Here is a 17,640-nt window from a genome sequence, read left to right on the forward strand (position 1 = left end):
GTGATCAGAGGAAATATGAGCTTCCAATTTAGTTTGTTCTTATTGAGCTTACGGATGTCAGGTGTTTATAGGAGCCAAAGAAATACTTTATAGGCAGAATACACTGTCCTGGCCCCATAAGCTTAGATCCTCTTGAATTTCCTACCTCATGAGGTTGACATTTTGCATGAGAAGGAACGGCATTACATTGCTTTGTTTCAAGTCGTATTTAACATGTTATTTGAAGAGAACTTTTTTGTTCTCCTTACCCTAGAGTTATTGAAGATGATGAGAAAAATTACAGTGGTGGACGAGAGCTTCCTGGCGCCAGGAAAGGGTGTTGTTAGTGGGTGAGCGGGGTGGTGGACCAGAATGGGGTCGGCATTGGAAGGTGAGAGTTGGGGGTGAGGAGATGAAAAAGAGAATAAGGTAGAGAGTGAAACAGTGCCTCCTCAAATTTGGAGTAGGAGCGGGAGAAGAGGCATGCAGGTGGGCAGATTTTCTTTCTGCCACAAATGTCACTGAAGGCCTTCTGGAGGTAGGGAGAACAAGGTGGGTAGTTAATTGCTAGTAACTACAGGACGAGTCACTGGAGGACCCTCCATTTCCAGCTTTGGAGCTCGGCCTTTTTACCTGGGGGTGAGATGGAGTCTGATGGGAAAATGACTGAGCATCAGCCAGCTGCACACAAGCCAGCAGGAGGTCGTGAGGCTGGTCACCGGGGCGGGGTTGAAGCCACCCTGGTAGTCGTAGTGCTAGAGCCGGGGAGGAAGGAGGGACGGGTGCCCCCGCCTCAGGCCTCAGACTCCATCTCAACGGGAGGCAACCGGGGCCCCCTGAGGAAGGTCCACGTTGATGAAATGGGTCCACAATCCTGGAGTAGCTCTGTTAGGCTCTCTTCCCTCCTTCATGCTGGTCTTCCTTGCTGCTGTTTTATTTTTGCCAGGTTGTAGAGGTAAATCGGAATCAGGAAAATAGAATCGGCCAATACTGTGCTCCCCTAAGGAACAGAAGGCACATGTTGAGGCTGAACCGTGGGTGCCATGACTGGTGCTGCAGGTCACTGACTTTGAAGCTAAGCTTGTCATATTGTAGTCAGGGGATGGCACTTTGAAATAAACACTCTGGAATTCAGTTTGGTGGTGTCCACTTAGACTCTTAAAAATGTTGACCTCTCTATTCCAGTAACTCCACTCCTAGGAACCTACACACATGCAGTAGCCAGAAATCGGGCAAAGATTTATGTACAAGGATGTTTACTGTTAGCTTTTGTTATCGTGAAAACTTGGAAACAACCTAAATACCCACAATAGGAGCACACTGACGTGAATTACGGCCCATCCAGCACTGAGTTTTAGATAGCTGATGACGTTCATGTTTTTGCATTTAATGGTGGGGAGATGTCTGTGGTGTATGTTGAGTGAAGAAAAAGAGAATATTCAATTGTGAGCCTAATTTTATTTTTTAAAACGTGTGTGTGTGTTTGTATCCACATCATTTTAAAAAAAACTGGAAGGAAACATTTGGTTGATGAGATTATAGATATTTGGCTTGTTTTCCCCCTTGAAACGCTTGTATTTTCCAAATTTAATACAACAGCGTAATTACTTTCATAAGCAGAACAATATTCTCAAGATGACTCTAAAGTGTTCCCTCTGACCTCACCTCTGGTAAACGTAAGATGAGGATGAGTAAACTGGATGTTGCTGACGAGAATGTTGTGTGTGAACTTGGCCGTTCTCGGGCCCTTTCCACCTTGATGCGCGGAGCCAGGGCTTTCCCCGCCAGCGCTAAGAGACGCCACTGTCTCGATTCAGCTCTTACTACATGAGGACACTGAGACTGACGGTCCCTTGGTGACGCTGGGATATACTGTTTCGTCAAGAACTGTGGGGAGTGTGGGCTGCTACCCCACTTGGCAGATACGTCCTTCATGTACGTGAATACTGCAGAAGCACCAGACACCGGAATCGGAGGAGAAAGTTCTTATTGATCTTTACAACCAGATCAACAGCCAGAGAGACGTTACAGTGTTGGTTCCCCTTACCTAGACCCTCAGGCGAGGCTATGAAAACTGATGGAACGTGAGTGTGGGTCACATTCCCTAGATGATGTCAGAGCCAAAGGAGGGAGAGGGAAGGAAGGACACACACCTTTGCTCCTTTGAGTTGGGATGGAAAGGATCCAGGATTTTCATCCCAACAGTTTGGAACGTAAGGCTTTTCCCACCACAGGTGTCCCTACGTTCTGGGCTTCATCCCTTTTGAAATGTACATGCTTAGAGAGATAGGTCTTCCTGGCACCTTGTGAAATTAACCCAGGGGCCTAGTCCACCCTGTAACCATCTGGGCCTTTTGAGGAGATGAGAGAAGTTTGATTATCCTTCTGGATCAGAGCCATTAATTTAGACTAACGGCTAAGATGCAGTTCTTGTGGTAGGTGAAGAGTAAAACGTTTCTGGGGGAAGGGACTGCAAACATTCCCTATCTTTGTATCTCATATGTTCACTGACTTTCTGTTGGGTGCATTCCTCTGTCTCGAGTGGCCAAGCTGTTTCACAGGAGCACTGAGGAATCCGGGGAAGTTTTACTTTCCGCACACATCAGTCTTTACAAGTCCCCGTTGGAGAGTGACTTAATGTCTCAATCAAGTGTGACTTCTGCCTTTTCATAACTGAAGAGGCCTCCAGATCCCTAATTTGTGTCTGAAAAAAATTTTAGACTAGTTTTAATCCCTTTATAGACATGGGAGATGTTTTTGGATTTGTTATGAAACTAGGGTTGGCATAACTGTCAGGAGTTCAGAGGCAGAATGCTAAAGCATGGCCAAAAGAAAAACAGGCATTGATTAGGACGACACTGCCCAATACAGATATCGTGTGAGCCACACGTATAATTTTTAATTTTCTAGCAGTCATTTCAGAAAAGTAAAAAGAAGTAAGTGAAGTTAATTTTATTTTATTTAGCCTAGTGAGTCCAAAATATTATCTTCTCAACATGTAGTGAATATAGAAGTATTAGTGAGATCATTTATGTTCTTTTTTTCATACTCAATCTTCAAAATGCAATGCGTCTTTTATACCTCCAGTACCTCTTTTTTTTTTTTTTTCCCTCCAGTACATCTTAATTCATCTGGTGGTGTTTCAAGTGTGCAGTTGGCCCGTGTGGCTGGTGGCTGCCGTATTAGATGGTGCGGGATTAGGAAATGAAGCAAAGTGTGAAGAGAAATACAGGGAAATGTTGTAACCCAGGGACTAAACCTAAAAGGGCCAGAGGAAAGCAGAATGAGAGTGGTCGGTTTGGCTATCACCGCATTTCCCTGTGCCTCTCCCCCTCCACCAAACCTTACCTGGTCTCATCAGCCTGAAATGATAAACTGCCCTGAATCTCTTCAGAAACAACACACCGGATATGCCATTCCTTGGGTGATTAGTCACAAACCTCTCGAAGCTCTTCCACCCTCTTGAACTCTTGTGAAAACTGTTGGTTCTCTGGATTTTCCCAGTTACAACACCTCCATGGTTGAGTCAGCTGAGAGCTGGGATTGGGCCATATTTCCCTGCACTCCCCACCAGTACGGGATGCGCGGTCAGCACTAGATAAATATTTGTTGATTTGATTTTCAGCCCTAAAGCAAAGGTGAGCTCCGAAGGCTGGACTCCAGCTCAGGACGGATGGCCCAGATTGCCTTTGTGTTAGAAAGCTAATGGTATATGTACTGAGCACATAAACATTGGGATTTGTCACTTTGCATTAGGATTTGTCACTTTGTATTAGAGGTTCAACATCCGGAAGGTGAAAAAATTGTTTGGTTTTTCTCCTTTGTAGCGAGGCCTTTACAAAAATCTTATCAATCCATTCCTTTGACATTTATATTCCACTGCAGATAGTGAAAGCCTTCCTGTGTGCGTGAGTAAGCTACATGTGCTGATAAACTGGTGGCATACATTTGGGAGCTGCTACTTTCTTAGTGGGTTAGTTATTAACGATAACTTTGTTATTAACAAACACAGCCCATAACCTATATGCAGGGAAATTCTTTTGAAATCAAGTATGGTATCTCACAGTTGTCTTCATTTGTTCTCCTTGAGCATAATTGTTGGGTGGAAGCAACAGACTTATCCAGAGAGCCCAGGCAATTTATTTTTACTGAAGCCTACCTAAGAACTGCTTAGGTAGCTTTTCTCTGTGAGATTAAATACGACCTTCACTGAATCATGTTAGCAGGGCCAGCAGCTAGAAAAATAAAGACTAAACCAAACCTTCAGCAAAGAAACTCCCAGCTGCTCAGTGGGTCAGAGCTTTCCTGATTGCTTTCTTCCAATGAAAACACTGTAGATTAGTTTTAAGTGAATTCTAGTAAGTTTGGGGATTTGCAACTGACAGAAGAACAGGAAAGTATAATCTCACCTTAAAATCGTAATCCTGAAGGTAAATCTTTATTGACTCTTTAGGGGGATGTTGAGATCTCTGTTCATCTGGGAAAACTTAACTCATGTGCACTGTTGAGCTGACCTGGAAGGTTAAGGTCCTCAGGGATAAGTGGGGACAGAGAAGCCGGGCATGAGGCTGGTGCCCCCAGAGGACGCCCTGGGCATGTGGGGTGTCCTAGGTGCCCCCCAGGACTGACACAGATCATGGTGCTTCCCTTTTTTCTCACTGTTAGAGAAGGAAAGTCGAGAGGCCCCCAGGAGGGAATGTGGATGAACTGCTATTTCCCCTTTTGGGTGTGGTTCTACTGATTTGGGAAGTCAGGGTGAGTTTAAAATATAGGGGAGGATTTATTTATTTGTCTTCCAGGTGCTCTGAATGCATTAAGACTTTTTTTGTTTGTTTTTGTTCGTTTTGTTTTGCTTTTCTTCAAAGTTAGGTTGCCATCTGGGCCACAGTTAGGGAGATGGGGTAGATATGGGCCCTAAACTGAAACAGTGGACAGTTTGGATCATCCACCCAGTCAGTCATTTACTTAACAGGGGTGTACGCAGCGCTAACTACTCGCTGACGGCGTGCGTGTAAAAAGGCAGAAAGCTTGGATTTGAGTTGGGTGGGTAAATGATCTGCATTCCCTGCAGTTGGGAGCCTGGGTTTGGGCAACCAGAACCTCAGTCCAGAAGTGATCTTAGGTGTGTGCATCCCTGTTAGAGGTCTTCTCCGCCCAGCCCTGGGCCACCCAGGGCGGGCTCAGACTGGAGAGGAAGCGACAGAGCTCATGTGGCACACTTTTTGGCCAATTACATACAGTTTATTTTGTAAAGGACAGAGTCTTAGTAAATCATATAATATGCATAAAACAACAAACTGTTTTGTTGTCATGGCTATTTCTCCACCATTCCCCCCTCGGCTCTCAGTCTGGCACGGAGAATTCGGAGGTTGCCTGGTGTCTTTTGTCCTCAAGTGGCTAAGTCTCCATAGTTATCTCCACCTTCTGCTTCCCTTCCCCCGACGGCAGACTCTGGAGCTGGCAGTGCTGCTGATAAACGCGATGACCCTGAGTCCTCCCCCAGAGGTTTGTCCTGGGAGAACCTAGCTCTTCACAGGCCATCCAGGAGAGGCTTTGTCCCCACGTGGCTTGAGATAACATCGCCACAAAGGGGAAACCGGCTCTTACTTAATTTTGAAAATCTGCTTTTTTCTCTGTGTGTGTGTGTGTGTGGTGTCAGTAAATACTCCAAGTTACCTGGAAATAAAGAATGACCCTTGGCCACGGCAGGCCTCAAGGAAGGAATGACAGCAAGTAGGGAACTCATAAATGCATGTCTTGTCATTCTTTTTCTTTTTTATTGTGGTAAAAGTTACATGACATAAACTTGCCATTATAATCATCTTTAAGTATACAATCCAGTGGCAAAAAGTTCCTTTACAGTGTTGTGCAACCATCACCCCATCCCTTTTCAGAACTTTTTTTTTCATTGTCTCAAGCAGAAACTCTGTACCCATGAAACAGTAACCCATCCTCCTTCAGCCTGGGCAACCACCACTCTACCTTCTGTCTCTATGAATCTGACTGTTCTAGGTACTTCATATAAGTGGCATCAGACACTATGTGTCCTTTTGTGTCTGGTTTATTTCATTTAGCAGAAAGTTTTCCAGGTTCACCTGTGTTTGTAGCATGTGTCATAGTGTCCTTCCTTTTTAAGACTGAGTAATAGTCCCACATTTTATTTATCCATTCATCTGTTGATGGGCACTTGGGTTGTCACTACCATTTGGCTATTGTGAATAACGCTGCTATGAACACTGCTGTAAAAGTATCCGTTTGAGTCCCTGCTTTCAGTTCTTTCAATACAGAGGATCATACGGTAATTCTAGTAGAACCTTCTGGGTTAAACTGCTTTCTACAGCGGCTGCACCATTTTACATTCCCATCTGTAATGCACAAGGGTTCCAATCTCTATATCCTCACCAAAATTTCTTTTCTTTCCTTTCTGATAATAGCTGCCCTAATTGGTGTGAGGCGGTCTCTTATTGTGGTTTTGATTGCATTTTCCTAACGGCATCTTTTCGTGTGTTTCTTCGCCATTTGCTTATCTTTTTTGGAGACGTATTTATTCCAGTCCTTTGCCCATTTTGTAAATTGGTTGGTTGTTTTTGTTGTTGTTGTTGAGCCATAGAATTGAGTCATTCTTTTTGTGGGTTCCAGAGTGACATACTAGTATGATCTGAAAACTCAGAGATTTCTCTCATCACAGTAGGTGTAGCTCGTGGCACAGCCATTTTTCGAAGTTCGAAATGTTGTAGAGCTGATGAAGCATGTGCTGAGGAATTAAATTGCGCTGACTGAAGTAAATCAGATTGGAAGGGGAAATGGGGAAATAAAAACACTTAACCTTCTCACAGGATACTAGAATTGGCAAGTTTCCTTAGAGAGTATAGCCTGCACCTTCATTTTTACAGCTGGAGAAATCAAGTGACCTGCCCAGGGTCTTGTGGCCTGATTAAGTACTTAGTATGTTTTGTTAAACTCAGGAGTAAAGAATTAATTTTATTTTCTATTTCGAATCCCAAAATTTCTGGTGCGAGGGAAAACATAGCAGTGCTTGAATAGGGTAGTGAATTACTTGTAGCACCGCTCATAGTTCCTTCAGTACTTTGGGCTCATAAGAAAGGCCCCAGGGTGCACCACTTGAGTGGTGTTTCAGGATAAAAGTGAGTAAAAGCGGCCTAAAAATAACTTTTGGGAGCATGAGGATTGAAACATAATATATTCAGTAATGGCTCAATACTACTACTTGAGTGGATGAAAAAAAATATTGCTGTAATAACAGGTCTGTGAGGAAAAGGTGAATAGGAGCATTTGTGTATTTATTGTGAATTATCGACAGAATGAGAAACCACTGATTTGTCCTTATAAGAGCCATAGTAGATGAAGAAACCCAGTGAAATATCAGCTTCACAGTGGCCAATTTATTGTTGGTTTACTTTTATGTTCTGCTCAAGTTTTTTCACTTCACTCAATCCTTTTGAGAAGTTCGTCTTTATTGAATAATACAGCCTGACAAAATAACATGTGAATTATAACTGAGTTAGTTGTAAATAATTGGGAGGAAGATAGATAATGTCCGTGTTTTGACATAAGACAGATAGGTAAAAAGGAGTTGCAAAAATGTATATTTCCAGACTTGTGGCCAAGGCTTCTAAAAAGTCCTTAAAATTAGCCCCAAGTACTATGTAAGGAAGTTTGATGATGAAGCTAAGTTGAAGACCCCTCTGTGCAAACAGATATTTTAAATACAACTCTCAGAAAAATGAATTCCTTCCACAGACGTTTCTGGACTGCTGGGGTGACACCCGAGCCGCGGAGATGTGACGTTGACAATTTCATGTTCTCCCAGAGCTTTTCATTTAGTTCGGGAGACAAGCAGGGAAACAAATAAAAAGAATGAAATACGTGCTTAATAAAGCACAGCAGCAAAAGGCTATGGGAGGGAAAAGGAAGAAACTCCATCTTTGACCAGAGAGATGGGGCGGTGCTTCACCACGACTTCCCACCTTCCCACCAGCTGGCGGGAGGGAGAGGGCGGGGTCACCCGGTGGCCAGTGGGTGAGCAGAGCATCTTTGGTCAAATGAACAGCAAGAGCAAAACCAAGAAAGGTTGAAAATGCCCTACACTCTTGGTGGATGGAGAGTTCTCTGGTCTGATGGGAGCAGACAGGTCCGGGGCGTTTCAGGGACAGAGTTCCTGGTGGCCCTGAATACTTCCTTCAGTGTATGCGTTCCTGTGTTTACTAGCAAGGAAAGGCTTTATTCTGACCACAGAGCAAGCTTTTGGCAGGCAGGGTTATTGAGAATTTGGAACATTTTTCCTACTTACATTTTAGAAGATGATGGTAATGACCGTTAGCCGTTGGATGGGGCAGAGCTGTGAGCTGCCCACTTACAAGGAGATAACAGGAGGTTTGAGAATGACACGTGCATTTCATTCATAGACACACATTGCAGGAAGGACGAGATTGTGCTTTTGATAATAACCAGGCCTGTTTTTTGAGATGCTGCCATATGTTTCTAAGAGAAAGTGATGCACAGGTACAAAGCTATTTTTTGTACTCTTGTTTGCTTTGATTTGGTTTATAAAGAGTGAAGTTATTATGAACAGGTTAAGTGGGGAGGAGATAGAGATGGTTGTCTTCAGTAGGGATGAGAAACTCAGGTTAGATGGCAAGGTGCCCCCCAACAACGCCTGAGCACAGTGGACGTGTCTGGGACAAGGCGTCCCAATGTTTCAAAGAGTGACTGGCTCCCCCTGTCATCTCAGCAGTGGGCCTGGCTGTTGGGGTAGGACATGGGGTGCACTTGGCCATGTTCTCCCAGTGACACCACGGAAGACCATGGTAGGGCTGGGGGGAGGGACGGTACTGGCTGCACCAGCTGGGGCTTCTTCCCACCTGCATCCCCACCGCACCACCAGGGTGGAAATGGCTCCACCATCAGGCACAGAGGCCGTGACAGCTTGATTGACAGCTGCGCTGAGAGCAGTTATTGATATTTCCTGGGCTCTTCTCTTCATTGTAGGGATAAAGTTTGAAGGTCTTATTCACAGATCCTGGGTATCTCTGTGTTATATTTCAGTATATCACGCTCTACATTTATTATCAGTGACTGTCTTTTTGACCTGGTTATACATTTTGGAGTGCTGTTATGTGAGGGCCCAGTGAAATGATTTGCATGTACCCGGCCCTCAATCAATGTTGGATGAATCAAACTGTAATGGTTGACCTGGTTCTCCATGCGTTGCTTCCTGTCTGCACACAGACCCTCTGCAGGACCTCAGCCCCAGCGGGGCTCATGTGCTGTGTTTCCCAGCGAGGAGCAGGGACCAGACAGCAGGTGGGGAGCACTCGGCCACGTGTGCCTGTGCCCTGGGGTGTATCAGGGTGTTTCCCCTCCTCTGTCAACAGAGACCCTTGTTAGGTGCAATGACAAACGTCTCTCTGTTAACTGGCCAAGCTTCGCTGAGCCTTCCAGCTGTTTCTCTGCCATCTCTGCCCATTTTTCCTTGGGCACAGCTTCTCCGTGTTCCTGAAGGTTCAAACATGCCATCCCTGCTCTTCCCTCTTGCCTTTGCTGTTATCTTTCCTCCTGTTAGGAGTGGTTTTCCTTCCTTTCTGCCTGAGAATCCCCTACCTTTCCAGGCCCACGTCAGATGCCCACTCTTCTTTGAAATTGTTCTCTCTCCTGGGCTTTTACATAAGATAGTAAAACTCCCCTAAAATGCCTTCCCAAAAACTCCTCTGTATAAAATCCTATTTACTGTGAGGTTAATGCAATGATGGGGGTGAGTCTGATGCAGAGAATGAACCAAGAGCCAGCTGCGTGGAGCGCTCGTCTCGTGTTCAGTCGTCGTGGGATGTGCTGGAACGTGGGCGCGTGGTGGAAAGCTCTGCCATCTTTGATTTGTTTCTCTAGTGTCACCCTCGTGACGCGATGCCTGGTTTTAGGCTTGGATGTTCATCTTCCTGCCTCCTCCATCATTACACCGTAACTTGTTTAAGGACAGAGATCATGTCCTCATCCTCTTTATCCCCCGCAGAACTTTTCACAGGACTTGGCTCTGTAAGATTTTTTTGAATGAAGTGTTCAATAAATGTAACTCAAAAGTTGTTAACGTCCTTAACTTGATTCACCCGGAAAACGTCATGAAAATAGTAAAATTATTCTTTTTGGGTTTTGCATGCTTTTTTGCAGTCATTCCCCCCCCCCCCCCCCCCGCTTGTTTATGACTTGTTCATGTTAAGTTTTATCCATCACAACATGTAGTTCACATCATCTGCCTTTTCCTCTCCACCCGCTGCTCCCAGGGGGTTCTCCAGGAGGGATTCATCCACTTTAACAACAAATAGTTAGTAAATGTCATTGTGTGTAAGGTGTTGTCCTTGATGTTTTGGGAGGTTTAAAGATGAACAAGATCTGATTACTGCTCACAAGGACTTTACACAGAGCTGTGCCTGTTTTCAAGTACAGGAAACTGTGAGCTTTGTTTGAATTTGGAAAGTGAGAGGAATCGGCGGGAGAAGAAGTCAGAAGGGTGGGATGGGGTGGAGTTATGGTGGTCAAGAGCCCAGATTTTGTTCCGTGGGCATCGTGGAGCCACTGCAAGTTTTGAGCAAGGTGATGAGACATTTGGGAAGATGAATCTGGCCAGCACTGCAGGGTGGAGATGATGCTGATATTCCAGAAGATGGACCCTGGGTACTGTCCTGCTCCTTGTGAGAGAATCCTGCTGTGTTCACTCTGCTGTGAGGTGGGGCACTGGTTCTACTGTTTGAATTGTCTTTGGGGAAGTCTTAACGGGGACCGAAACAATCATCCCATATTTTTCCTCCTATTAGCTGCCCTTCATCTGTTTCTTCCTCACAATAGCTCTGCCAAGTTGCTATTAAGATCTCTGTTTGTAGATGAAGAAGCTCAGATTTGGAGACGTTACAGGTTGTGAGTGGTAAGGTCCAAATCAGGTGTGCGCGACACAGACCTGAACTCTCACCTGAGCTCACCTTCTGCTTCAACAGGGAGAGGGAAGGAAACACTGTGGTCCTGGAAGAGTTGGCAGAGAGGGGGAATGGTGACAATACGGTGGACGGCAAATCCAGTTTCCAGGTACCACTTGGAACTTGCTTAGCGGCAGTGAATCTCTCTTAAAAATGTTTGGAGACATTTCTTTGCTTGCAGAGGAGAAATGTGTCTTGCATCAGGGGTCTTCTGCGGCTCAGACTGGGTAGCAGTTTGGTTCTCTTTGCCGGTTGGAATTCATTGGCAATCAGGATGGCTTATGGCAGGAATGGAATCGTTGGTGCCTAAGGTTACAAGTTTGTGTGTTGGATCTCAACCTGATATGAAAGTAAAGAGCTGAACTGAGTGGCTCTATTACAACAACGACAAGTAGTGACCTTCACCGAGAGCTTACTGGCCGAGGGGACAACTGAGGAGATCCCCGAAGGAAAAGCGGCAGCAAGGAGGAAGCTGTCAGGGACCCTGTGGATGTGGCCTGAGGGGGGGTCATTGTCACCCAGGGGAAAAGATGGACACTGCCCTTTGACATCAGCCTTTTCCCAAGCAGATTATTTTCAGGCAGCTGTCTTTCGGGAAGGCAACGGTTTTTAACACCATTGGCCGGTAATGGATTTGAAATCAGAGGGTAGCAAATATTTTTGTCATTTTATGCAAATAGGTTTTCTTAGAAGGTTCCAGGATGCTGTCCCTTCTAAGATTCCCCGTTACTTGATTTTTCAAACTTAAGTACTAAAAGCATTGCTGTCTCCGTTTTCCTTGTGTCCTCTTGCCTTTTCTGTGCTCCTGGTGGGACAAAACACACCCATTGTAGGTCACAGAGCATCGCAAGGCACTGGCAGGTGTGCAGTGACTTGGGGGTGTAAGCAGCTCAGATGCTTTAGGTCCTGCCCAATTCCTGCCATGCTCCTCCTCCCTCCAAAGCTACTGTGTACGGCCCAATGATCCACTTTGTCGTCCGCAGTTTTCTGATGTGCCCCATCTTATTTACCTTTTTCTGTACCTTCCCGATGTACTTGAGGACCGAAATGTCTTTTCCAGGCTTGTGTATTGCTGACTGAGCTGGATGGCTCCCGGGACACCCATCTATTCATGGAAAGAGGGACAGTCTGAAATGAACTGCTCACTTAACTCCCAAAAGGAGGAGTCATGCCTTTCAGATTTTGCTTTGCTGCAAAGGCAGCGCTCAGAGGACATGCTGATTAAGGGAAAAATAGGGTTGCTTCTTTTCCCATTTTCCATATGGAAAGAAGGTTTGAACGTGCAGTATGAGCCTGAGTCCATATGCTTTGAAATCTGTCCATGATTCTTGCTTTGCTGAATTGCAGAATCTGATGCCGTCTAGGTACTTGGGTCTGGGGCCAAACACACCCAGTGGCCCCAGCATGGCTTCAGATATATGAAATACATGAAATAAAAGCCAGTCTACTCTTTTAGGTTTCTCCTGCCTTCTGTGAATTCTAGAAAATACTCTTTTAAAAGGTGATGGATTTTTTTTTAATGCTCTTAGGTTTTCATAATTTAGATATTTCTGGAGAGTAATTTATCTGTGCAACTTCACACAGTTTTCTCATCTTTTTTTTTTAAAGAAAAGAATATTACATTTCTATAAGTAATAGAATTAGATCTTAGTTTTTAATTAATTAATTAATTAATTAGAAAACATGTTTCACACATGATTAAATTTCTTAGGAAACATTTGACCCATGAGTGGGCCAAAGAATATCCTTTAAAAGTTTTGATACCTGTGGCCAAACTACTGTCTGGAAAATTTGTGCCTGTTTGTACACCAAGCCATGGTACGTGTCAGATGTAAAGCACTATTCTAGGTGTTTCACACGGTTCTTATCTAATCGTTGCAAAGCCCTGTGGGAACAGGTAGGGTTCAGAACCTACCCAAGGTCACACAGCTAATAAGTGAGAGAGCTGGGATTTGGAGCCAGGCCCCCAGCCAGGCTCCAGGGTTCACACCGTGGCCTTTTCTGCTCTGTTATTTCCATGGCAGCCTGTGTGATGAGACTCTTCCTTCCTTCTGTGAGTCTTTAACCCTCATTCTTGACGCGTCAGATAAGATAGGTGCAGAATGACTTTCCCGAGGCAAAACCGTTGGTCTTTACATTCTTTAAGAAACTGGACAATTCAGATTGTCTGTCCCGGAAGAAAGATCTTTCGAGATCCAGCCCCTTTCCTCAGCTCTTCCTTGCCCACTGTTCTGCCAGTTGCAGGGTAAGACAGGCAGGAGACAGTGTTAACATTTTCCCCTTATGACCCTCCTTCCTGCCTCATCCTTGCTCACTGAGGTGTTGCCAGGACCCACGCCTGCCCGTCAAGGACCCCTGTTTGGGGAGCCTCACCGTGATTGCCAACATCCCCCTACCAAGGGCATGTCAGATAGAGATGTGAAGGTTTTGCAAAGTTTTGCTCGGGGACTTCAGGTTTTAAACCCATTCCCCTCTTTGCTGCCAAATCTGGTGAGACAGATCTCTCTCTCACACACACACACACACACACAACACGCGCACGCACGCACGCAGTGTTTTCATCACTGCAGCGCTGGGGTCACGCAGAGTCAAAAGACTTCCTCTTTTAGGAAAAGCCCCAGACAGCTCACTCTTCTTGTTCCATCCTCGTTTGTGGATGATTTGTGTTCTTAGTCGCTCCTCCCTCACAACAGAGACGGAACGAAACAGAAAGGGTCAGAAAATGCCAGCCCAGCTCCGGCTCTGGGTTTTATTCTGGATCTGTAGGCCCAGGGGACTTAGATGCTCATGTTCCTGAAAGGCTCTTGACGCGAGGAAGCAACTGTCAGAACGAGCATGGTGTCCACAAAAAGCTCGGGGAACACCCCCGTTTTCAAGCAGCATGTACGTTTAAGGACCCACGGGGCATGTGTGGAGGAACACTGTCCTCCCAAGGCTGAAGCTTGCTTTGGGTGTAGGGGTCTCATGATGGAGCTCACTGGTGGGGAGTCAGCTTGGGTGTGGGTGAGCCACAGCTGCTTCTTCTGAAAAGGGGAATAATAATAGTCCTGATCTTGTAGGGTTATCACAAGACTAAAGGAGATAATGCATAAAGAGAGTAGAGTCTAATACGAGGTGCATGTCACAGGCGCTGTGTGGTCATTCCCACCACCATCTTTACCCGCTGAGGAACGTTCTGGGAGGCAAGTTTGATGTTTTTACAAATATAGTTATAAGCAATTCAATTCAGTGCATGTAAATGTGATCGCTGGTATGAGTGTCTCGGCCCTTTTGGTAGGAAGGTCTCTGGGGCTCCTTCACCTTGACCATCGTTAGCCTTGGTGGGTTTTCTTTTCTCACGCTGCCAGGAGGAAGCGTGTACCCCAGGGTCTCCAGACCCAGTCCCTACCCAAGCACTGCAGAACTGGAAGGGCTCAATGTCTGTTACACTTCCCACACTGCATTCATACCCTTTCGTTCAAACTCATTCTAAGTGTTGGGGGTGAACTTTCCAGGCAGTTCTCTGAGTAAATTAGCATTTGTGCCACTATGGGCATTCCATCTTTTTGTTTCACAGGAGGGTTTCCACAGAGCAGTAGGGCTTGTATTAAATAAGGAGAGTGGTTCGCATACCTATCTCAATGGATGGTGCACACTGCATCAACGATCGTAAATAAACAAATGTGATTTAACTTGACACTCATAAAAGTCTTCTTTGTAATAAATTTAATTTTTGAAATCAACTATTTAAAATGTTGTAGAAGAAGGAAGATGTCATTATGAACATCATCATAAAGGGAGGCAATTTTGAGAAATTTGGGGTCTTATTTAAAGCTTTCCTTATTTTATAAGTAAATATTTTATGTGTCAGATTGAGAAAGTAAAACATATAGCTGTTGCTAGGTAGACTTAATGTAAAGGCAATAATAATTTTTAGATGGCTACTTCAGATGTCAAATTTGGTAAAAATATTCAGCAAAAGTATTCCCTCATTTTGTAACATGCAAAAGCAGTTTGCATTAAACTTTTCTATTTCGGGACTAAAAATGTGCCAGATTAATTTATAACGTAAGTACAACTTAAGGAAGAAGACGCTGATTTTCTTGTGTAACATGGGAATAATAATATATTCCAAAGATGGAAATAACTTGAAATTAATTACAGATCCCAAATCCCTTCTTTGCAATCCCAAAAGCTCTGAAAGTTTTCATTGTGACTCTTTTGTCAGTATAGTCTGCCCTGAATTGGCATGAAGCTATTCTTAGCTTTTACTAATCCCAGTCAGTGTGAATGTTCATGGTTTACTGCAGCAATGTTCCTGTATTGAATTAAGGGGTTCTGTTCTAGAGATTGCTGGAGGCGTTATGTTCTATATGGTATATGCACCGTGTTACCTCTCTAAAATCCCCATACTGCTCGATTCTAAAACATATCTGGTCCAAGGATTTTGAATAAAAGAGCAATTATCTCCTACAACCTGAGCGCCCCCACATGCTGGTTTTTTCTAGGAACGGCCCATCTTTACCTCTGTTTAGAGCAAGGTATAATTATTAATAAGGCCCCATTCACGCTCAGAAGTCTTCCATTTTGGACAATAAATGACGTGGTCCCCATCCTGACTGACTGCGTTCTGGGTGATGGGAAACGCCATGCTGATGGCCATCAGTCAGTTTCTCACGAATTTCCATGTAGACAACTTTGAAACGAATAAGATTCCAGATTGTATCTTGAAACCCTAAAATCATTTAATGCGCTGTTTATAAGAAATGATTTTTAAAACATATCCCCCACTGCTTTCTTAGACAGAATTCTCCATAGCATTTATATAGACACCATTTTTTTTTTAGAACAAATCATCATTTTCCTCATCATAATTGCTTGTGTACCAGCCTTCCTTAACTAGGCTGCAAGCCCTGTCTCTGTTCCCCATCTCGTTATTTTTGCTGCCCAGTGTACACAGTAAGTCTATCGTTTATCTTCTCGGTGTCAGTCTTTGCCACGCTCTGAGGTCCTGGGAACAGAGTGGTGAACAGACAGTATTGGTCTTGGGCCTCATGGAGATTCTTGTCTAGTGAGGCAGACAGATATGGGGCCCCGCCTGGGCTGGGGAGACTAAGAAAGCTTGCTGAGGGTGTGATTTTGAGGTTAAGACCTGAAGAATGTGAGTCAGCCCGTGAAAGGGGATGCCCTTGAGGCTGAGGGATGGTAGGTCCAGAGGCCTTGGCCTGACCCGCTGGCTGGAGGGTCAGGGAGTGAGGACGGCGGAGCGAGGTGACATGGGAGCCTGTGCTTGTGACAGCAGCGGGCTTTATGCAGATCATATTTGTGCTTTGATAAGCGTGTCCTGGCTGCAGGGCGGATGATAGACTGGGGCTGGAGGTGGGAGAGCCATCAGAGTGGCTGCCTGGTGTGGGCTTTGCTGAAGGAAGAGGTTGTTCTTGATCCACTGGTTTCACTTTCTTTTCTGACAGTTAGAGTCATCCTCTCGGGGCACAGTAACTGTGTGCTCTGCTCGTTTCTTGGAGGCCAAACCAGTTACTGAAAATTATCAGCCAAGTTTGAGCAAGTAGAACTGAAGGTTATTCAGGCTCCGTATTCCCCAAGTTGAGGCAAAGTTGTAAATAAGAAACAAAAAGCAAAGAAAGTCCTTACTCATGGTGGGCCTGTTTTGAGCCAAGTGCTTGAAAGGCTGTGGGTGCGGGGCTATTGTCATGTAAGAAAACGAAACTATGCTGGGAATGCCAGCTCTGGGGGCTCTGGCGACAATGTGGAGCTGGCCTGAAATGCCCTACAGAGAACCGTGTGGTGTGGGGCCTCTGAAAGCGGGACATCTAAAACCAGCCGTCCCTGGCAGCCCAGGGACCTGCTTCTGACTTCCCTCCACCGCTGCTGACCTCACCTGCCAGGTAAAGCAGTGTCACTTGGAAACCAACCTTGTGTTTTAAAATCTAAATAACTTCAATTCAATATTAGTACAAAAGTTTGCCTGGAGGTAAATCTTTGATGCTAAAATCTGAAAACCTCCTTTAAAATAGGCAGGCGGGCTTTTTGATCATGTCTCACTTGGAGTTTTCTGCACAACCTACATTTTCAGTGACTTGTGGACCATCTTCCCCAGGAAATGAAGCTTCGAAGTTCCTTGTTCAGATCATTATTGCTTGATCATCTGGCCCCTTATGGATGGGCGGATAAAGTGACTGATGCCTGTACTTAATACAGTGGCAGTGCCTGGATTAAGGGAAAAAGCCGCCAGCAGTTTAATTCAAGCACCGCACGGGAAATTTGCTTGAGTTTGTTGTATTTGCAGAAATGCTGTCGTTTCCCATTCTGGACTGTAAATCACTTGTTATTGTCTGACTCGCCACGTCTTTTTCTTCGCAACTAATTTCAGACTTACATGAAAGTTGCAACAATATCTGCAAAGAATTTTTTTTCTGAACCTCTGTAGAGTAACTTGCCAACCCGAAGTCCCATCATGCCTGAATCCTTGGGTGCATCTGTCCTGCAGATAAGGGCACTCCAACCTGACCGTCAGAATCAGGCAGTTGACAGGAGGACCATCTAATCCACAGACCCCACTCAGGCTTGCCAGTTGTCTTGATAATGTCCTTTGAAGCAAAAGAACCCCATCCAGGCTCAGGTGTCATGCCTTTGTCATCTTTCCTTAACCTGGTTACACTTGACACTTCTGATGATTACA

General features: G+C 44.9%; 1 protein-coding gene across 5 annotated transcripts in view; it reads left to right on the forward strand.

Annotated features, from left to right (window-relative positions):
• The window catches only part of IRF2 (interferon regulatory factor 2), a 115,470-nt gene that overhangs the window by 42,982 nt on the left and 54,848 nt on the right, over positions 1–17,640 (forward strand). Inside the window, exon 1 of one of the 5 annotated variants that reach the window (XM_064477566.1) lies at positions 10,857–11,070. The exons of the other annotated variants lie outside the window; for them this stretch is intronic. The gene's annotated coding sequence lies outside the window, so the exon portion shown is untranslated. Of the gene's footprint in view, positions 1–10,856; positions 11,071–17,640 lie in introns of those variants that run through there. 5 annotated transcript variants of the gene reach the window in all.

This window comes from Camelus dromedarius, chromosome 22 (assembly GCF_036321535.1).
Source record: "Camelus dromedarius isolate mCamDro1 chromosome 22, mCamDro1.pat, whole genome shotgun sequence".
Classification (NCBI taxonomy): domain Eukaryota; kingdom Metazoa; phylum Chordata; class Mammalia; order Artiodactyla; family Camelidae; genus Camelus; species Camelus dromedarius.